General features: G+C 45.0%; 2 protein-coding genes across 3 annotated transcripts in view; one reads left to right on the top strand and one right to left on the bottom strand.

Annotated features, from left to right (window-relative positions):
• COL22A1 (collagen type XXII alpha 1 chain) overlaps window positions 1-10,688 on the bottom strand; it is a 188,388-nt gene extending 177,700 nt beyond the window's left edge. For both annotated transcript variants that reach the window (XM_079984146.1, XM_079984147.1), the window contains exon 1: window positions 10,290-10,688. The gene's annotated coding sequence lies outside the window, so the exon portion shown is untranslated. The remainder of the gene's footprint in view (window positions 1-10,289) is intronic.
• Window positions 10,689-12,722: 2,034 nt separating this feature from the next.
• Window positions 12,723-22,792, top strand: part of LOC307220485 (mas-related G-protein coupled receptor member H-like) — a 45,271-nt gene continuing 35,201 nt past the window's right edge. The window contains exon 1 of the mRNA XM_079984490.1: window positions 12,723-12,836. The gene's annotated coding sequence lies outside the window, so the exon portion shown is untranslated. The remainder of the gene's footprint in view (window positions 12,837-22,792) is intronic.

The following is a 22,792-nucleotide window of genomic DNA, read 5'->3' on the forward strand; positions in this document are numbered from 1 at the left end:
TCTCTATTTTATTCTTTCCTTGCCACCAACAAGATTTTCAGCTGAACACCAGTTAATATTTTATCATTGTCAACTGTCTCTGGAAGCCCACTGTGTAAATGGATTCTTATGGTTTGTTTTCTTAATCTCGTGACAGTATAATTTGTGATAAAGGGCAGGAGTAGGGTCAGTTTGCTCCTAACACAGCTGCTGTCGAGGCCAAACCTGGAAGGTTAGCAAAACTTATTCAACTCTAATAGAACTGCGTCTATAACTGAAAACATTGTCCTTGCAAACCTGATTTGTTCTCCTGTGTAAGTAAATGATCCAAAACAACCAAAGTTAGTTTTTAGGCAAAACAGAGATATCAGAGAAAATGGGGGGGGGGGCGGATTTGTGTATCCTCTCATGCTATCCCACCCACCAGGAGACTTTGAACACAGCTGTCATTTTGCTCATACTGTCTCATCAGCCTCCAGTCACAAAGTAATGAGGGCTCTCCAGTTGAGAAAAGCTGCTAACTTATTAACTAATGCAAAGTGTGCTTCTTTGAAGTAAGCAAATGATCTCTCACCACACTCCACTGATCACCACAGCAACTTAACCCTGCCTGCTTTGTTTAAGGATCTCTACAAACAATCTTTGTAAAGGCATTTATCTCTGCTTCTGGGGATACGCTTGACATCCCCATTCAACTGATGGTGACACATTTCTTCCTGGCGTGTGCTGCAGTCGGGTTACTGGGGCAACGCCCAAAATTCCTGCCTGGAATCTTGCCTCCTTTTCCCCCACCCACCCTGGGGTGGGGGGAAGGCACCAGATTTGAAACCAAAACTCTCAGTCAGTTCTCAAACTTCTACAATAGGTGCTTTGAGAGATCTTTTCCCAGAATATTTAGACCTCCCTTCTCACACTGAGTTCAGACAGAAGGCTGAAGACAGTAATACCGTAAACAGCGAGATAAATTTGTTGGTTTTCAGAGACTCTTTGTTATATTTGCCTCACGGTTGCTCTCTGTACATTAATGATTTCTTCTCATAGGGAAAGACACAATCCTGCCAGTTTTAGCCACGTTGCTCAGCACAGTGCAATCCAGTATGAAATTGCAGAAGGGCCAATTTGGATGCAGGAAATGTTCAGTAACAGTGGTGTGGCTGTGTGTAATTAAAATGTAAACCACACCCTGTTTAAAACAGGGTTTTAAATATATATTGTATACACCCATGCATTTCTCCTCAAACACATGTTGTGCCATTTCCACCACATGCCCCAAACCACCAGTCCTCAGTTTTCATCCTACGCAGCCCTGCCTCACACCTGCGTGTGGTTTTCCCCAAACTGTGTAGAGGTGTCAATTCAAACTTAAATTGGAACTGTCCCAAGTTTAGCTCTTGCACTGCAAGAGAATAGGAGGGGTGAGGGACACAGGGGGAAACATTCAGATTGACTTGCAGTTTAATGCAGACCTCCCTAATTTACACATCTCAAAGCAATATTTGAACCGTAAGACAATTTTCCTTTGAAATTAGCAATTCTCTGAATTTTGCAATGCAGTTCTTGAGCCATAGTATTTGCAAATAAAATGTGCATATTAATTAAGTGTGCAAAAGTATTCACAAACTAGAGACAATAACATGCACAAAAAAGGATGGCTCAGTTAGTTAGTTTGTGGTGCTAATAACACTGAGGTTGCAGGTTTGATCCCCGTATGGGACAGCTGCATATTCCTGAATTCCAGGGGGTTGGACTAGATTATCCTTAGGGCCCCTTCCAACTCTACAATTCTATGATTCTATTATTATATTTGGGGAAAGTGCTTGCAAAAATCTGTGTAATCTGCAAAACAATTCTGATGGATTTTTGTGAGGACTTAAAAAAAAACACAACCCACTTCAAGAACTTCACTTCACAGAATGTGGAGGACTAAACTTAAGGTTGGATAAACGAATAATGGGAAAATGAGAAACAGAGCAATTAGCATCGATGGATTTGCCCATCCCGCGTGACAAAGGATTTTAAACAGGGCATTCATGGGACACATGAAATCTGAAGGCTATTTGGTCAATACTGTGGACGCTCCGGTTGTGAACGTGATCAGTGTGGGAAACACGTTTGCAACCCGCAGCATCCGCAACCCGCAGCGCCGCATCTGTGCACGTGCGGGTTGCGATCCAGCACTTCTGTGCATGCGCAAAGCGTGATTTAGCACTTCTGTGCATGTGCAAGCGCCAAACCCAGAAGTAACCTGTCAGGGAACTGACATCAGAGCGAGAGGTGGAGGCAGGGCTCCAGAGCGATGCCGGAGAGGGGACCAGCAGGGGGGGGAGGAATTCAGCGTAACACCAGTAGAGAAGAGAGGGAGATGGAGGAATTGGTGACAGGGCTCCGAGACCCTTCACCAGAAACTAGTGGAGAGAGTGCTGACACGCCCCAGCCTTCCCCTTACTTGCGCAGACGAGTTCCGCGCAGGGAACATAGGCGGAGACTTGGCGTCAAACAGCTTTTATGCTGGAAGAGGTTCAAGAAATGCCCACTGACGGATTCTGCAAGTGACTAACAGGTCACGGAGGGCGAGCTGGGAGCCTAAGCATGGTTGGGCAAGCAATCAAACTAAACCGAAGGCAATTTACGCACAAGTAACCCCCTTACAACCATTACAGCACCCATTCCAGTACTTCCGGGTTCAGCACAGTGCGCAACCCAAAATTGCGCAACCCAACGCATCTGTAACCCGATGTATGACTGTACAGTAGACCCTCCAGATACAAACTTAATTCTTTCCGGGGGTCCGTCCACAATCTGAAAAGTCTGTATGCACTTCCGGGTTTGCCGTGTTCGCAACCCGAAGTTTACGTATCCGGAGGGATACCTAAGTAGAGGTAGAACTATAATAGCTCACGCTATGAAGAGTTTTCTCCAGAGCTTGGAGGCTATCCCCAGATATTTCATTTCACCTAGAAATAATTCAATTCACATAAGTCTATTTTGGTATAGTGTTCTTTTCTCTAACATCTGCCATTAAATGGCCTGTTCTCTGTGATTATGTGGTCTGTAATGCAGTTGCTAAGTTTGCCCAAAGCTGGGAGGGGAAAGCAGGAAGTTCAAAACTCTGTCATTATGTTGTGCTGGATGTGCACTTGCTTAAGAGCTTCAGGTGCTGCCCACTTTCAGAAATAGAATTCTGGGCCAAAACGACAATCAACCGTCATCTTTGCAAATCCATGGAAATGATCCATAAGGAAGAATCACGTACACTGCTATTGCTACCACCAGGCTGAATACTGACAAAATCCAGTCTCCCCAAGATGTAATACTGGAAGAAGAGGGGATGACCAGCAGGCAGAGCAAAAACATAGTGGAAACTGAGGGAGCACAGCAGATCTTGGAATTACATAGTGGGTCAGGCTGGCTCTTTCTTGGTTGTGGTAGAGTTCTCCTTGGCTTCTTTGGAATGCATGTTATGGAGCTTTTGCAGAGAAGCCTTTCAGAGCCTTTTGCAAGAAGGATCTCAAAAAGAGTGAAAGGTGAAAGAGTGATTTTACACAGAATCCCCTCCACCTAAGTTTAACCTTGCAAAATAGTGGTGGGGGGGGAGGCCATACCCTTCAAGTGTCCCAGTTTTCCGGGGACAGCCCTGGAATTACAAAAGCCATCTCGGCTACCGATTTGATCCTGGAACGTCACTATTTCCTCTATCTGTGCTGCTGCCACCATGCTCATGGAAGAGGATGAGCTGGCGCTTGACCTGAGTGGCAGCTGTTGTTTCTCCATGGCCTCATTGTAGCCGCCACTGCCAGCCTCCTCCTTTGGGCAGCTCATAGGACATGGGCTATGATTTCATCTTAAAATAAGGAAGCCTGAAAGCCTCCTGTAGATTTGGAAATCACATGAAAATCTTGCTAATGAAAAATAAGGTAATAGAAAACCAAGGGGCATCAAGGTGAGTAAAAATGAAAATAGAACAGAAAGCGGGCTAGAGAAAAATCAAACGCAATGAGTGATTAAAAATGGGCCTTCCTCCCTTGTACAAGCCAACCCTGCTCTGGGAAGACTGTTCGCCCCCTTATCAGGCAGGCAGCTTTGCAGGTAGATCCCAGGCCTCACTAGTAAATCAGCCTATCACAGGCCAGATTATCTTCCTGTCATCAAATGGACCAATAGTGGCAGGAGTTAGGGGGCATTCTCCGGGGTGCGGGACCAAATGACCAATTGCGGTCCTTGGCACGATGCCCAGGGGAAGTTTAAATGCCTGGCCTGTGGGGCCTTTTAATCACTCCCTTGCCGCACCTGTTCTCCCACCCACCGTCCCTCAGATTAGGGTTTCTTCCTGGATGGTACGACCTTGTAATGGACAATGTCAGTCACCTACATTTCAGGGGCAGGGCTGGAATTATTCCCACTTGGTTAATTGGCACAACCATTTGGGTTTCCGCCTAGGTAAAGGTAGCCCTGACCATTAGGTCCAGTCATGACCGACCCTGGGGTTGCGGCACTCATCTTGCTTTATTGGCCAAGGGAGCCGGAGTGCAGCTTCTGGGTCATGTGGCCATCATGACTAAGCCGCTTCTGGCGAACCAGAGCAGCGCATGGACATGCTGTTTACCTTCCCATGGGAGCGGTACCTATTTATCTAAATGCACTTTGACGTGCTTTCGAACTGCTAGGTTGGCAGGAGCAGTGACCGAGCAATGGGAGCTCACCCCATCACGGGCATTCGAACCACTGACCTTCTGATTGGCAAGTCCTAGGCTCTGTGGTTTAACCCACAGCTCCACCTGGGTCCCTGGGTTTCTGCCTACCTCATAGCAATCATCACAACTTTGTAAGGTGGATAGGCATTAGGTAAGCCTAGCCTTGGTTGGAGGGAAGGTTGTGGCCTCTGCCTGCCCCTCCATGGGTTAGGGTATTCTGTTAAAAGCATCCAGGAGGAGTGGCTCCTGTCCAATGCCCAGATGGGGGCTAGGGCCAAGCCACTCCTCCAACGGGGACCTCTTGGGGCACTCCCCGATTTGACATAGGACATAGGGCACCCCCCTTGCCATCCTAACACTTAGAATCACTCCCAGCACACAAGTGGGAGTGACATGTGCCATTGCTTACCACAATGCCTATGGCCAAACCTCACATCTGTAACCAATAAATTTGTGGTCTTATTTGATCCCCAAAATCAATATGCTGTGTGTTGTCTAGTTATTTGCACCTCAGTCTTGATATGCAGCAAGCCCCATTGACTTCAATGGGAGTAGACATGTTTAAGATTACAGCCTGCCTGGGTTGGAGGGGAATGAATTTCAAGCCCAAATGATGCAGTTTTTAATTTCAGGAACAGGACACAAAAAGTGCTTACCCATACAAACTGGGAAAAGTCTGCAGAAAAAGACATAAAAACAGCTCTCCGAATTACACTGCAGGGGACCGTGTAATTAAAGCAGGCCCAGGAGGAAAATTACTAAGCGAAACATTAGGCAAGTTATGAAACATGAGAGCCAACCGTAACAAGTGTCCTCATTCCATCTGAATGAAGGGCTGTCCAGATGGAGATACACATCCTAGAATTTCTTCATTAACTTGGTTTATGGTGACAATTTATTTTCTTCACCTCAAAGAAGATGAAGCCAAGAATGTCACTTTTTGCATGTCTGTTTAGTTATACGGAAAATTATCCAAGTTCTTCTGCGTCAGCTCTCCTCTGATACACTCCTGGGAGCATCCCACACTTTGAGCTAGAGTAGAATGAGCTGTATCTGAAGTTCTCAGAGAGAGAAAGTGAGAGAGCAGCTATCCTTGAGAATTACCGTATTTTTCGTCCTATAGGGCGCACCGGCCCATAGGACGCACCTTGGTTTTTTTTTGGGCGGGGGGGAATGAATAAAAAAAAATTCCCCCCCCCAGCCGCGGCTGCCGCCCCAAGCCTTGCGCACACCTGCCCGAAGCACAGGGCACCCTCCGGAGGGCTCCGCGTGCTTCGGGCGGGAGGCTGCCGCCCCAAGCCTCGCGCGCCCGGCGGGAGGTCCCGCCGGGCGCGCGAGTCTTGCGGACACTCGCCGGAGCTGCAGGCTGCTGCCCGCAAGCCTTGTGAGCCCGCGGAAACTCCCGCCAGGCTTGCAAGGCTTGCGGATAGCTTCCTGAAGCCTGGAGAGCGAGAGGGGTCAGTGCGCACCGATGCCTCTCGCTCTCCAGGCTTCAACGAAAGCCTGCATTCGCCCCATAGGACGCACACACATTTCCCCTTCATTTTTGGAGGGGGGAAAGTGCGTCCTATGGGGTGAAAAATACGGTAATGAATGGGGTAGCTTCTGGGTTCCAGTGATGTCTCATGTGAGGCGACTGAGATATCCTTGAAAGCTGCAACTGCTTCTTTCTCCTTTCTCAGGCAGCAGGGGTGGACCAGGGGTGGGCCAGACCTTGTGGGATATAATCAACTGGGAGCAGTTAAATACAACATTCCTTGTTTTCCTAGAGTGGACATGCAAGGAGATGTTTGGCCCAGGCCAGTCGAAACTTCCTTATTCCTCCAGGCTGGAGCATCCTTCCTTTTGCATGTGATAGAAGGTGGGTGTGACCTAGCCTGTCCAGGTAACAAAAGGACGAGTCACGCAGCACACCTCTCTCTTTTTCACTTTCGTCTACATTTGATCAGCTTCTAGGCAGGACTGCTCTGCTACCAGCAGAAGCTGCGATCATTCCTCCATATGGGGTAGATCCACATGTACACATTTGTAACTAAGTCTGCCTTCAGGGATCACACTGTGCTCTGTCTGATGCAAGTAAACTTCTTTTATTGACTTTGAATAAGATTGTGGCGTCTTTATTCTTTTAAGAGGGATCCAAAGGAACTTACCATGAATGTCCAATTCAGTCTGAAACAAACTGAACTGTATAATAGTGAGAGGCTTCCACAAGCCTGCAACCAGATACCTGCTGTGGATGTAAAAAGGGGAATGTAAACTCTGCTAATAAAGGAGCTTGCTAGTGCAAGTTAAGAAGGATATTAATAAACAATATATTCTCTCCTGCCACCCTTAACATTCCCACATGCCTCAGTCCACCTCATAGACAAGCTGGCCTTTTCTGAGGTCTTTCTCCTTACGCTGTTGCTGAGGGAGGTGCAGAGGGTAGCATCACAAGAATAGGCCTTTTTAGAGTTGCCTCTCAGATGCCTGAGCATACCCAACATGATACCCAATCTAGTCTAGTGTTCAGAACAGCCTTAACCACCCTGTGCTTTGCAGAAGTTTTGAACTATAAATCTCATTATGGTGGGCTAGCATCTGGTGGGCAATGCGGGGAGAGATGGTTTGGTAAGATTATCCACCTTGAACCAGGGAGATTATGATTCAGAGACCTGAGTCTGACTAGCCACAATGATCACCGAGTTACCCTAGACTCCTATCAGCCTACTCCACAGGGCTGTTGGCAATAAAAAAAGTGGAATAGTTCCTGTGCATATTGTCCTCAGTTGTTTTTTTTAAGGAAGGGTAGGATACAATCTTAATAGACAGACAAAAGGAAACGGTAGGCTGTGAAGTCAAATCAGGATTGAAGGCAAATACCAAATTTGGCTGATATGTTGAACAGAACATTTTGACAGACCATTCTGGGCACTGTGTTTGGAGGCTTAAAAAGAGTGATAGAGGACATATTGCAGATAACAAGAGTGGCAGGAAATTACAACATTGATTTAGCCTGTCAGCTCTGAGATGGAAAAAGGGGTTTTCCCATCCCGAAAAAAGGTACTTTCAGGCGTGTTTTCCTTAGCAGGGAAGTATGTGAGGGAAGATCTGAGAGTGATTTAAAACGTGATTAAAACATATGCCTCAAGGCAAAATATGACTATGAGACTTTAAAAAAACATACACACACACCCAGGGGGACTTGCCTACAAAACATTCCACAATAAATAGCTATGGAGGAGTTCCCAGCATAAAGCCACAAGTTATCTTCAAAATATCTACATCTTTCACACATCAAATGTTGCTCTGACATGCAGCACAGAAATGTTTGCCATGAAACTATCAGTATTAGCAACAGGAGTCACAAAGGAATTTGCTTATAAAGTATTATTAACCCACACATACACAAAAACACACATACATAGTTCAAAAATTACCAGTTCAGAACATACAGAGATGCGCTGTGGGAGAACTCATGTTCTCTATTCTTGCAGAGGCCAACCAGAATCCTGCAATCAGGAACCGAGTGCAACACAGTGCTCTTTCCTCTTGCAATTCCCATCAACTAGTATACAAAGGCATACCGCCTCTGACAACGGACAATCATCATGCAGATCAGACACCTTTTCTCATGCATGCTGCCATGCATGTCATTGTGGTGCCCACTGTCATTGTTGACATAACCCAATAGGTTCTGTACTTATGCAGGAAGAATCAAATGCACAAATATAGGATGGGAGACACCTGGCTTACTAGCAGTATATGTGAAAAGGATCTAGGGGTCTTGGTAGACCACAAGCTTAACATGAGTCAACAGTGTGATGTGTTGGGGGGGCGGGAAAGGCTAGTGCTATTCTAGGCTTTGTCAACAGAAGTATAGTGTCCAGTTCAAGGGAAGTCATAGTCCCACTCTAGTCTGTCTTGGTCAGACCCCAACTGGGTACCATGTCGTGTTCTGGGCATGAAAAGTTAAGAAGGATTTGATTTGATGGCCTCAAGGTGTTTTCCAACTCTAAAGGTAAAGATAAAGGACCCCTGACAGTTGAGTCCAGTTGCGAACGACTCTGGGGTTGCGGTGCTCATCTCACTTTACTAGCCAAGGGAGACGACATTTATCCACAGACAGTTTTTCCGGGTCATGTGGCGAACATGACTAAGCTGCTTCTGGCGAAACCAGAGCAGCACACGGAAACATTGTTTACCTTCCGGCTGGAGCAGTACCTATTTATCTACTTGCACTTTGATGTGCTTTCGAACTGCTAGGTTGGCAGGAGCTGCGACTGAGCAACGGGAACTCACCCCATTCGAACCAACTCTATACTGCAAGATATCCCTAGAACAATGTGACCCTTGCCAGATATTGCCGGACTACAATTCCTATCAGCCTCAAGCAGCAAGGCCAATGGTCAGGGATGATGGGAGTTATAGTCCACAATGTTGGCTACCCTTTCCCCAATGACAGTGGGAACAGCACTCACATTTGCTGTCTCTAAAAGAGAGCTGAGTTTTTCCTATTTGGCAGACTGTTCTTACATTCATGTTGAAACCAAAGAAGGCTTCATATACAGTGGTACCTCGGGTTAAGAACTTAATTCATTCTGGAGGTCTGTCTTTACCTGAAACTGTTCTTAACCTGAGGTACCACTTTAGCTAATGGGGCCTCCTGCTGCTGCCATGCAATTACTGTTCTCATCCTGAAGCAAAGTTCTTAGCCCGAGGTACTATTTCTGGGTTAGCGGAGTCTGTAACCTGAAGCGTCTGTAACCCGAGGTACCACTGTAATTAGTTATAAGTGCAAGTGAAAACCACTTTTGAACCTTTAATAATCTATATTTTGCCTGCTTTACTGTGGAACTTTGCTGAAGCGGTGGCATTACCCAAGGCGGAAATTGTAACCCATGCATAGCTTAATATAGTCTTATGTTTTTATTCCATTGGTTATAATGGTCACATATCAGTTAGTGACTTAGCAGCAGTTGTTTGGATGGGAGGGAAATCTGTATTATGCAAAAAGCATCCACTGAAAAACACTATTCTTAGACATCTCCTGTGTGTTCTTATACCAGAAACATTTTTGTTGGGGGGGGAAAATAAACTAGGATATTACTCCTCATTGGTTCAATAAAGGTCACTAGACTTTTCCAGATTAACATTAGCTTGGCTACCTTCTGTTTCCACTCCTAGGCTGCTACCCTTACCACGTCTACTCTGAAGTTAGTCCTATTGAATTCAATGGGGCTTACTGCTGAGTAAGCAGGGCTAGACATAGACTAGCAGGTATACATCCACATCTACTCTGAAGTTAGTGCTATTTAATTCAATGGAACTTACTCCCGAGTAAGTGGGATTAGGGTTCCACTCATGTCTACTCAGAATTCATGGGATATTGATTTCAACGGGGCACACTCCTGTGTAAATTGGGTTTGGATTACATCCTTAGACATTTTTTTTTTTTTAAAAAAAAAAAACCTTCCTTCTAGTATCTAAAAAATTGTGGTTCCCATTTTTATCATCAAGACACACATTCACATCCACGAAGTACCACCTTGTCCCAAGACGAAAGATAGCACCGGCTATCAGTTGTCTTCTGGTTGTTCCAGAGAGTTTCACTTCTGTAATTGCAATCGTTCCTCTTACCTGCAGGAGAAAAGGCAGCGGAGATCCTCCAGCCCCCGTTGAACTGAGTTACTTCCAGCACCGAGAGATGATGCACTTGCAGCCTGGGGAGAAACTTGCTCTCCTAAAGGAGGCTTGGGGAATAAACGCAAGGCAAGCCAAACCCTGCAGGGTGTTGTGGGGGGAACTTTAACATGAAAAGGGAGGAGGGGGAAAATCTCTCTCCATCCTACTTTCCAGAGACTTGAAGACGCTGTCTTGAAAAACGGATACTGAGTTAAGAGAGGGGGGGGGGAGGGAGAGAAGTGAAAGACGGGAACAAATGAAGTAGTTAAAACTCCAGAATTTCCACAGTAGCAGCAGCACCCGGGACTGAGCGCTGCGCCCTTGTTGCTCAGAGTGAGGCTAAGTTTGGTAGGATGGGAAGGCGAGGGGGGCAGGGAAGTGAGGAGGTGGTGTTTTTGGGAGGGGTCTGTAGCGGGAATGAAGGGTGTGTGCGAACCGATGCAGAGTGGAAGCTGGAAGGGACCTTGCAAGCGAGGAAGGAAGCCTTAAGAGAAGAGGGAACTTGGAGGGACATCGGGGATTGTCTCAAATCCTAGGCAACCCTAAACGCCCCTTTCTAGGGATCAGTTACAGATAGGTAGCCATGTCGTCAACAGGCTCATCACAGCTATCTGCCAATCACCCAATCCCACCACCCTTCTGAGTAATACCCCTCCCCACCTTCTCACTATATAGAAGGGTCTGGTGACTTCTGTTTCAGTGTATCTGAAGAAGTGTGCATGCACACGAAAGTTCATACCAAGAACTAACTTAGTTGGTCTTTAAGGTGCTACTGGAAGGAATTTTTTTATTTTCCTTTCTAGGGAGTGAGCCTAATGGATGCAGATTTCACTTGCATTTTGCAAGTCCTAGGTATGCCCTGAAAGAGATCGCAGGACAGGTAGAATGCGGAACAGAAAGGGAAGCGGTGAGGATTTGTCTCTGGGAATGGAGCGGGAAGAGAACTAGTAGCTGAGGAAGAAAGATACAGTGGCACCTCGGGTTACATACGCTTCAGGTTACAGACTCCGCTATCCCAGAAATAGTTCCTCTGGTTAAGAACTTTGCTTCAGGATGAGAACAGAAATCGTGCTCCAGCGGTGCGGCAGCAGCAGGAGGCCCCATTAGCTAAAGTGGTGCTTCAGGTTAAGAACAGTTTCAGGTTAAGAACGGACCTCCTGAACGAATTAAGTACTTAACCCAAGGTACCACTGTAAAAGGAGAGAGTTTGGATTGGGGTGGGAATCATTATCTTCTACGCAGGGTCCCAAGTCAAGCAGTTCTGGGACAAGACACTGGACTGTAACATTTTGGCTGCCAAGAGTCCAAGAGGTAGAGGATTTAGTTTTCTTGCATTTTGCAACTGGGTGCCTTCTTAGTTGGAGGAAGAAAAGCAGGAAGCAGATCTCGGTTTGCATAGAGAAGGTCCCAGATGTCATTCTTGGTATTTGCAGGTAGGACTGGGAAAATCCCTGCCTGTGACTGTGGACAGGTGCTGCCAGCCAGTGCCAACCAGCATCTCCCACCTGGCATTCTCCAGATGATTTGGACTACAATTCTCATCACCCCTAACCATTAGTCATGCTGGCTTTGGATAGTGGGAGTTGGAGTTTGCAGGGTTTCAGGTAGGGAAAATGTGTGCTAGGAATGGGGATCCTCCAGCCAGCTGGCCAAATGAGATCTACCGGTAATTCTGATGGTATACCTGTTTCCCCCAAACCTCATCCACCTGTCACACACATGATATCATATCAGCTGTGGGGCATGTAAAGAATACATGGCTAGAAAGGAACTATCAGGGACAAGGTTTGGCATGTGGAGCTCACTTACAGACAGCAAGCCCCTTTAAAGTTGTAAGAACACTCCCAAATTAGTCATAGGTAGTATTTTAAAACAAAATAAAAAAATTCCTTCCAGTAGCACCTTAAAGACCAACTAAGTTAGTTCTAGGTATGAGCTTTCGTGTGCATGCACACTTCTTCAGATACGAAAGCTCATACCTAGAACTAACTTAGTTGGTCTTTAAGGTGCTACTAGAAGGAAATTTTTTATTTTGTTTTGACTATGGCAGACCAACACGGCTACCTATCTATAACTAGTATTTTAAAGTTTGATCTGAGTACCACATTAAATAAAAGAGAAACAGCACAATAAAAGCAAATGTCCCAAAATAAAAGATATCCCATGTATAGGGAAGTTTTTAATGACTGATGTTTTAATGTATTTTTAGTCTCTGTAGGAATCCACCCTGAGTGGCTAGGGAAACCAGCCAGATGGGCGGGGTACAAGGTTGTTGTATGTTGTTATGTTGCTTCCATTGTTACAACAATAAAAGCAACCAGATTGCAAAACTTAAATACAATGAGCACAGAGGGGTAAAATAATCACATCTACCATTTTTCAGGGTGAAAAAAATTAAAATTGTCGTTGCGCGGTTCTGAGATGAGCCACTTTCTGAACGTCTCTGGGGAGCACTTTCAATACATTGGGTGCCACCACAAAGAAGACCCTTCCTTCGCCCAGGTATCACCACTAATGGTAGGACACCCAGGTCTCTGGTGTAGACCTGAGTGCACAGGTGGATGACATGGAAGTATTTGTGCTTATTTAATCACCAAGCATATATCCAGCTTCAAAAGGTCAGCATCAACACTTTGGATTGTGCTATGAAATGGCTCAAGGACCAGTGAATCTGTTTATACCATGGTGAGATAGGTTCACAATGACTGGTCCCACAAACACAGGCAGAAGAACGGGAGTGCAGAGGGAGCGGACCACCCCCCGGCACCACTATTCCGGTAGGGTGCCATCACAGCGCCGCCGCCCTGGACACGCGCTGCACACCCCCCCGTAGCCCGGGCGCCATGCCCCCACAGGTGGCACGCCACGCCCCCAGAATGCCTGACACACCCTCCCAGGGGCGTGCCACGCCCCTGGGAGTGCCAGCCACACCCCCTCCTGCTCTCCGCCCCCAGTAGTGGAGCATGCAGCTTCGCCACTGCCCACAAAGCAGTGGCTAGTAGCTGTATTTTAAGCTGGCCAGTCTTCTATATTAAATGCATAACACAGGCATCCTCAAACTTGGCCCTCCATCTGTTTTGGGACTACAACTCCCATCATCCCTAGCTAACAGAACCAGTGGTCAGGGATGATGGGAACTGTAGTCCCAAAACAGATGGAGGGCCAAGTTTGGTGAGGCCTGGCATAACAGTAGTCTAACTACAGCATAAATCATAATGGCTAGGCTACTTGTGCCCAAGAGCGGTCCATACCTGGAATCCCAGATGAACAGGTGGAAGACCCACCAAGCCACTGCAATCACCTAATCCTCCATCAACTATCTAGGAGGACCCCAAGAGTCCATCAACAACCCTGAGTCCAACCTTGATCTTAAAGAAGAGCATAACTCAATCCAGAGTTGATCACCACCTTTCCCAGCAGATGTCTCACCTATCAACCAGGTGAGAAGGAACTGAGAGAGATAGAATTCATTGGTGTCAGTTTGAATCAAAAGAAATTAGAAAGAGGAGGAGGAAGAGACCAGCAGGCAGATGAAAAGAGAAGGGAAGATGAAGGAATAAAAGGCACAAGTTTCTCTATTAGAGGAGGTGAAGGAGAAAAACCGAGACTGAGAGCTCCCATGCCAATTTTAGCCCCACTTGGCCAAGTATTTTGGTCTTTTTATAGCTGCTTCTGAAATAACTTACTGTGCAGGGGAGAAGGAGGGGTGTTGGATGGATAGAAATATGACTCTAGGTCTGTAAAAAAACCCTCCTCCCCCTTTGAAAATACGGATTCAGGTATTTTGAGCTGAGGTTTAAGCTGAAGAGAGGAAAAACAATGGGGAGGCAGGCTATGCATCTTATCAGATTTGTAGAGGAGAGGGGATGTTATTTTGAGATGAGAAGATTCTTACCAAATTGCTTTCTAGCTTGTGGTCTAAATTAAAAGGCCCATGGCAGAAATATTTTGGGTGGTAGCTCAGCTGTGGCTTGATGGCTGGAGCCGCCACTCCACCCTTGTAGAAAATTCCCAGGTTCTTATTTTTGGGACAGCTTTGATCAGAGGCATCTGTTGCGAGGTGCAGAGAGATATCAGCTGGTGCCCCCTAGTTTTGTCTCATATGTTTCTGCAAGCAGAAAGCAAGGATTAACGATACTTTATGGTCCTATATAATATCCTTTGCCTTCCAGAAGATTCTGAATAGTTTTTTCCCTGATGCAAGTTTGGCTTACCTGTTTATAGCACACACCAAAAAGCATTTTTTAATTGATACAAAATGATTCATGCTCACTCAACATGCTTCTTTCAATCAAGATTTTGCCATCCAGATTGGTGTGTGTGGTTACTTGGAGCTGTAGTCTATTAACCTTTACCCAGAGTAGACCTATTGAAATTAATGGTCACAACTGACTTGGATCTATTAATTTCAGTCGATCTACTCTGATTGAAATTTAGTGAGTGAGGAACCTTTGACCCTCCATAGAATCATAGACCAATAGACCCCCCCCCCAAGTCATCTAAGGGACACGGGTGGTGCTGTGGTGTAAACCATGAGCCTAGGATTTGCCGATCAGAAGGTTGGCGTTCGAACCTCCGCGATGGGGTGAGCTCCCGTTCCTCGTTCCAGCTCCTGCCAACCTGGCAGTTTGAAAGCAAGTCAAAGTGCAAGTGGATAAGTAGGTACCACTCCTGCGGGAAGGTAAAAGGCATTTCTGTGGGCTGCTCTGGTTTCACCAGAAGCGGCTTAGTCATGCTGGCCACACAACCTGGAAAAACTGTCTGTGGGCAAACATCAGCTCCCTCAGCCAGTAAAGCGAGATGAGCACTGCAACCCCAGAGTCGTTCGCGACTGGACTTAACAATCAGGAGTCCTTTACCTTTACCTTTTTAAAGTCATCTAGTCTAAGGTTACCAAACGTTCCTGTTTCCCAGGGACAGTCCCCGGATTTACAAATCAGTCCCCTGACAAAATCCATCTATTTAATAGGAAGTTGAAAAGTGTCTCTGGATTCACTGAAAAAAATCTGGTAACCTTAATCTTGTCCAACCCCCTGCAATGAAGGCATCTCAGCTTAAAGCATCCATGAGAGAGACCACCCACACCCACCTCTCCTTTAAAACTCCTAGTGATGGAGAATCCAGAACCTCCCAAGGGAGTCCGTCCCACTGTCAAACAGTTCTTAACGTCAGAATGTTATTCCTGATGCTTAGTAGGAATTTCCTTTCTTGTAACTTAAAGCCATTGGTTTGGGTCCTCTGCTCTGTAGCAAGCTTGCTTGCTCTATCTTCCATGTGACACTCCTTAAGATATGGTGCTGAACCACAGTTCCCTGGCCATTGGCCATGCCATGCTCTCTCTCTCTCTCTCTCTCTCTCTCTCTCTCTCTCTCTCCGCACTGTATATATGTAATATTTATAAATTATGTGCATCTGTGCAAAAGGCTTTTAAGTCCAAAGGGCTCACCACTAGGGATGCCTACCCACCATACATTTAATGCACAATTCAAGCACATGCCTTCTCCCAAACAATTCAGGAAACTGTAAGTTATCCCTCACAGAGCCACAGTTCCTAGCACTCTCCAACAACTACAGTTTGAAAGATTCTTTGAGAGAAATTTTGTGCTTTAAATGTGTGGTGTGTATGCAGCCTATGATCAGTATTAAATGATACAGAGAGAAGAAAAGGTGGTAGGTTCAAGATCTGAAGGGAACATAATCTCCTTAAATATATGGATTTGACAAAGCATTGGGTAGAGCACTCAGAAATCAGAGGAAGCTTCAATCAGGAAAATCCCCATGGTGTGAATGCTCTCAAATAACACTGGGGAACAAAAATTTTGTTGCATTGACACCTGCAGTTGTTCTAACCTAATTTCAATGTGCTGATTTCATATCTGAAGTTGGTTATGTTCTGTAAGCTCTAGGTTTTTTTTGTAGTTCATGTTTTTCACTTTTCAACCTAATCTTTGTTATTTCCAATGCAAGAATCCAATATTTTATTAAACACATAGCCAAAGTAGTACAATATGAGTATAAATGTAAGTGACTTATATAGCATTGAACATGACATGTATAGCATTGAAAATGATGTGTACTGTATATCTATGTACAGTTGGAGGTAAGCAAAAAAAATGTATTCCCTTGGAATACACAGTATACACATTACACATTTTTGTCTACTTGAAGAAGCCATGGTCCGATCTGAAAAATACAAATATTTAGGTTACAAAACTATAAAAATAAAGAAAAAATAAGTTTGCAAAACAATAATTACCATGTGGTTAGGATAGATCAACGTGTCAGTGTCCACTTATCCCCAGTGTAAATATGATATATCGGCAAAAGTCAGAAATTGAAAGATAACTATAGCATGTACACGAAAATCAATTCCAGATTTGAATTCAGCATTGAAAGAACATATAAGAACAGTTGAAAAATCTCATGCAACAGAAAATGAAAAAAAAAAAGTTTCCCAGTGATAACTCCAGTTTATAATTATCTGAGAATTAATAAACAAGTAAGAAACATAATCAGAGAAAACACTGATGCATAAAAATGATCACCTGGATCATCCAGTCAAGGCTGGATGAGGTACTGATCAAATATAATGCTGACCAATTGACATATACATGATTAAATGGTGACAAGCTTTATGCAGCCCCCTTACCCTGAAAGTGGATCTGGCCCTCTGTCGGGTGTGGTGTGGAGACTGGGCACCCCCATCCCTAACAAGGGAGGAGGCAGCTCCATGCTGCTGGTAAACTCATCCCCCCAATGTCCCTCAACAAGAGGCCAGAGGTGGCGACCATATGGGGTACCATCAACCGCAACCTAAGGCCACAACCTAAGAAGAACCCTAGGTGTAAGATTTGGTGGGATACAGAGGGAGGATGGCAGACCTACTGGTGATTCCCAATGTCTAAAGGTTAAAAAAACAGGTAAAGGACCTTTGGGCAGTTAAGTCCAGTCAAAGGCAACTATGGGGTTGTGGTGCTCATCTCTCTTTCAGGCCAAGGAAGCCGGCGTTTGTCTGCAGGTCATGTGGCCAGCTTGACTAAACTGCTTCTGGTGAAACGGAACACTGTGATGGAAGCCAGAGTGCATGGAAACACTGTTTACCTTCCTGCTGCAGCGCTACCTATTTATCTACTTGCACTGGTGTGCTTTCGAGCTGCTAGGTTGGCAGGAGCTGGGACAAAGCAACGGGAGCTCACCCTGTCATGGGGATTCGAACCGCTGACCTTCCAATCAGCAAACCCAAGAGGCTCAGTGGTTTAGACCACAGCGCCACCCACGTGCTCCCCCCCCCAATGTCCATGACAAGGTGAGTGACAATGTGATTGGCCTTGTGGGGTCTGCTGGAGAATCCAGTGATTCGCCTCACTTTCCCCTTCCCCATTGCCAAGTTACTTTTCCTTTTGCTCTCATCCTTTGCTCTGGGCTGCTGGTTTCCTTGTGAAGATAAAAAGGACCTTTCCATAGCACCCTCCTTACTCAAAAGTATTAGGGGAATTCCAACATTAGGGACGCAGGTGGCGCTGTGGGTAAAAGCCTCAGCGCCTAGGGCTTGCCGATCGAAAGGTCGGCGGTTCGAATCCCTGCGGCGGGGTGCGCTCCTGCTGCTCGGTCCCAGCGCCTGCCAACCTAGCAGTTCGAAAGCACCTCCGGGTGCAAGTAGATAAATAGGGACCGCTTACCAGCGGGAAGGTAAACGGCGTTTCCGTGTGCGGCTCTGGCTCGCCAGAGCAGTGATGTCACGCTGGCCACGTGACCCGGAAGTGTCTCCGGACAGCGCTGGCCCCTGGCCTCTTAAGTGAGATGGGCGCACAACCCCAGAGTCTGTCAAGACTGGCCCGTACGGGCAGGGGTATCTTTACCTTTCTTTAACATTAGCTATTAGGTATTCACTTGACAACCCCCCCCCCCAATGTATTACATGATCCCCAATGATGTGCTCTATTGGGAACTGGCTTCAGGCACCTGACAGACCAACTCTTCATTACAAAGATGTCTGTATACAGGACGCAAAGGCTGGCAATGTCAAACCCGCCATGTGGGAATCTCTGCAGATGACCTCAGTGCTTGGAGACAAATAGCCAGGTTGTGCATCCACAGCAGTGACCAGAGGAAGAATGACCACTTGGAGGAACACAAAGAGAAGAATCGCATCTGCAGCAGCATAACTGGATACCTTCATCTGCCCCAACTGCAACAAAACATGTCTCTCCTGTATTGTTCTCTACAGCCACAGCAAGTGCTGTGACTATCCAACAGTTTGACTTCACCCACAAAAGTGAAATCTTCCATTGGTTCCTGGGACAGATGGATGGTAGCAGCAAGACTACAGTAACATGATGCTTGTCTTAGTCCTTTGATTATCCCTTTTCTCCCCAATTTAAAGAGTACCCTTTCTGAAATATGTTATAGCAGCTTGGAAGCAAAGAATGGGGCTGGAGGAATGACGAGGAGCTCCAAAGTTCTTGCAACAGGTGTGTTAGTTCAAATTAAGCATATGTGTGGGAGAGAGGAGGAGATATCCCTCCTCTCTCCCACCTTTCCTGCAATTTCATTGACTGGGGTAGGACCTTCTATCTCCTTGAAAGCTCCAGGAACTCCAGGGAGAGCTCCAGGACCAGAGCGATATTTTGACTACAAGGGTAAAAACATTGAATGAAACAGTAAATAATCTTACTGGAACAGGAAGAGACTTGACACAAGTCTTTGTTGTTGAACCAAAAGCCCTTGAAGTTGGAACAGAAATCTGAGAAAGTGGAACAAGAGATATATGAGGATTTGGTGGAAAATGAAGGTGAAGCTACAATGTTGCGGAAGATCAAGCTAGACCAGAGGCCTGTTAGCACAAATTTGATCAAGATGGAAGTTGGAGCTTTTGGGACATACAGATCTAAAAGATTTAAGAAACAAAATTTGAGCTCCACTCTTAAATACAGAGGCCTGCTTGGAAGAAAAATGGACATTATTGGGACAGAGCTTCTTCGAGAGTTGGTGTTGAATATAAAGGACTGTCAAAAAAACTGGCAGAGAGAAATTGAGAGAGATTTAAGAGCCTCGGACGTTTGGGATCCAGGCTGAGAATAGATGGACTGATGGACATTGGTTTGGGGACCAAAACCGGGAAAGGGAGGGTGGGATTTGGGAATCCAAAGGGTGTAAAAACATAATTTGCTAAGTTCTTTTTTCTTTTATATTTTTTGCAACTTTATGGAATGTGGGAAAATCGTGGAAGGGAAATTTGGGTCGACTTTAGGAAAAAGGTTTAAGATCAAGTTAAAATTGGGTTTTTTAAAAAATTAAATAGATATAAGGTTCCTAAAAATAAATTGAGGAACGGAAGAAAGAAGAAAAGGAAAATAATAGCATGATTAAACAAATTATTAAGTTAAGGTTGAGAAATAAGATAAGAACTTGTTGAGCGGATAACATAAACTGGAATACAAGAAGGGGAGGAGGTCTGAGAAATAAGGTGAAGGAAAATAAGGTTTTTTAAATATTATGTGTTTTTTAATTGTTTTCTTTTCTGACATTTTTTTGCTCTTTTAATTTTTGTTTTTGTTTTTGTATTATTTGGAAAATTTCAATAAATATTAATTAAAAAAAAAACAATTTCATGACTGGGCATTGGGGGTTCAGATCTGGGTTGGACTAGGGACACTCCAAAATGCAGGATCAGAGACACAATTGAACAGTTATACTCCCTGTTAAAACAAAGATAACGCCTACTTGGTATTAATTTCCAAGATATAGCCTTCTGCAGAATCATGCATTCAAGACACCCATTAACTTTCCAAGTATAAACCAACCCTTGGAAAAAAATCTTTGGAAATAAATTTCCTTAAAACTTAATGATGTTCCTGAAGCAGTCAGGAAAAAACAGAAGAGCCTGGCAGAGCAGGGCAAAGACATGTTGCTGCCAGAGGCAAAGGACAAGATGACATCCACTTTTCATTCCATGTGTTAGAAATTTGGTGGTGGGATGATTGCAGCTGATTGCAGAAGGGGCACATGCATGTCATATGACAGGCACGTCATATGACATGTCTTCAAACATCCCACCCCGCTCCCTAGCACCCACCACCTGCAGCTGCCACCTCACCCTGTCAAATGGTAGGGCTGGCCTTGCAATCTGTCAATGGCTAATGGAGGCAGAGGCCAAGGATTGAACCTGGAGCCTTCTGCATGCAAGGCAGTTGTTCTCTCACTGATCTATGGTGCTTTCTCCTAATCCCTTTCCTGTTTTTTAATGTTATATGGCTGATTTCAAGCAACTGCCTATGGTTTGGTCCTCAACATTCTACGTTGTGTAAGCATCCGTGAATCTAAATTGCTGGTTTTAAATCTTTTAATGTATTTCAACTATTGTTTTTAACTAGTTTGTTTTTACTGCTTTGTATTTTATAATGTGTTTCTAAAAGTTGCTAGCTGTCTTGAATCCCAACTTGGGAGAAAGATGGGAAAACAACAACAACAACAATTCAAAACTAGCCAGCAATAACATTGTTTGGAAAATCTTGTAGCCGTACCAGAAGATGGCCTATATTGGAATTGGTTAGTGTCTAAGAGAAGGAAGTTCCCCACAGCTATAGAAAGAGTTGCTAGGAATGTCTTTGAGGATAAATTTTTATTAAAAGTAAATTGCTATGGCAAGATAGGATTATATTCTGCCAACAATGTACTTAACTGTTATGATGAACATTGACACTGATTTGCTGATGCATTTATTATCTGCTTTTTTATTATGTCTTCAGGCTTGCAATAAACCTGATTGATTGATCTAGCAAAATGTCAGCTGATAGACTGCAAAGCTGATTGACACAATCAGGTTTCCTAATAGAATAGGCATGGCAGTGCAGCCCTGCAGACGTCCGCTCAGGTATAAGTCTCACTAAGTTCAATGGGGCTTACTCCAGCCTAAATGAGTAATGTATTGCAGCTTAAATCGTGTAGAAGGTGCCAATTAAGTGCAAAAAGTATGTCATAGGAAAAAATGCAACACAGTCACAAAGGATGCATAGAGAACCAATAGTTCTATGGGAAAGGCATTGACTCAAAGTTCAAAAATCGTGTTCCATATAAACTTAAATCTTGGGAAGTTCAGTGACCTGCATCTGCTTAGGAGCTGGCCAAAATGCGGGGGGGGGGGGGGGAGTGGGTGACAAGGGCCATTTCAACAGGCAAATGCTGCCATCTACTGGACCCCCCATAATATAGCATTGCATTCTACTTGGACCTAGTGGGCAGCACATGCAGTCTAGGGTCTTCTTTCTCTCCATTCAACACCCCTCCCTCTCCCCTGCACAGTATGTTATTTCAGAAGCAGCTATAAAAAGACAAGCGTACTTGGCCAAGTGGGGCTAAAATTGACCTGGGAGCTCTCAGTCTTGTGCCCCCCCCCCTTTCACCTCCTCTATTAGTAAAACTTGTGCCTTTTATTCCTTCATCTTCCCTTCTCTTTTCATCCGCCTGCTGGTCTCTTCCTCCTCCTCTTTCTAATTTCTTTCAAATAATACTTAGGAATAAATGGGAAATGTTTTTACAGCCAGTTTCAATCCATTGAACACTTACTATACAAGGTTATCACCCCCACCCCCCTCAAATATTACACACACTTGGTGAAAAAAATGGAACTTACTTAAAAGTGATCCCTTGTCACTTTATTTGTATTTACATTTTCTATATCTGAATTTACAGTGTTTACACTTGGTTTTTGCTAGGGACTGTAGTTGGGGGGTTTTGGGTGTGTTTGTGTGTGTGTGTGTTTTACATTGAGAGGGCAGTATAAAAAGAAAGAACAAAAGGATGGGATATAAATACAACCAGCCAACCAATATTCAGATAGGGCAAGAAGATCCACAAGATCATCTCTGTTACTAGGTTCTGTTATCCATGCAGTGAGAAGAGGATACCTCTGGGCAGGAGTGGCTGACATGCATCAGAACCATTGAGGTGGATGGCATCGAGCCCAATAATTTGTGGAGCCAGAACCAACGACAGGCCGAGTCAACAATTTTTGGGTTTCTGTTCCATCCTCCTCCCTGTTGAGTTCTACAAGGGTCAACTAAGGAGAAAGAAGTTGAAAGGCAGACAGAAAGAGGTTGGTGGGTTATTGCCTCATTTGCCCTAACAGAACAGCCTCCACTTTCTCTGGGGCAGCCACTTACAGCTTCTGAAGCAGTAATTTTGTTTCCTGCAAGTAGCTAATAAATTAGGATACAGGAATCTCCTTTATATCATATACAATTACAGTGGTGCCTTGCAAGACGAAATTAATCCGTTCCGTGAGGCTCTTCGTATAGCAGTTTTTTCGTCTTGAGAAGCAAGCCCATTGACAGCTTAGCGGATTAGCGCTATTAGCGGTTTAGCGGCTTTTAGCGGATCAGCTGATAAGCGGCTTATCAGCGGATCAGCTGATAAGCGGCTTAGGGCTTAGGAAAAGGGGGGGGAAAGGGAAAAAACCC

The sequence above is a fragment of the Podarcis cretensis genome (assembly GCF_951804945.1).
Source record: "Podarcis cretensis genome assembly, chromosome: 7".
Lineage (NCBI taxonomy): Eukaryota > Metazoa > Chordata > Lepidosauria > Squamata > Lacertidae > Podarcis > Podarcis cretensis.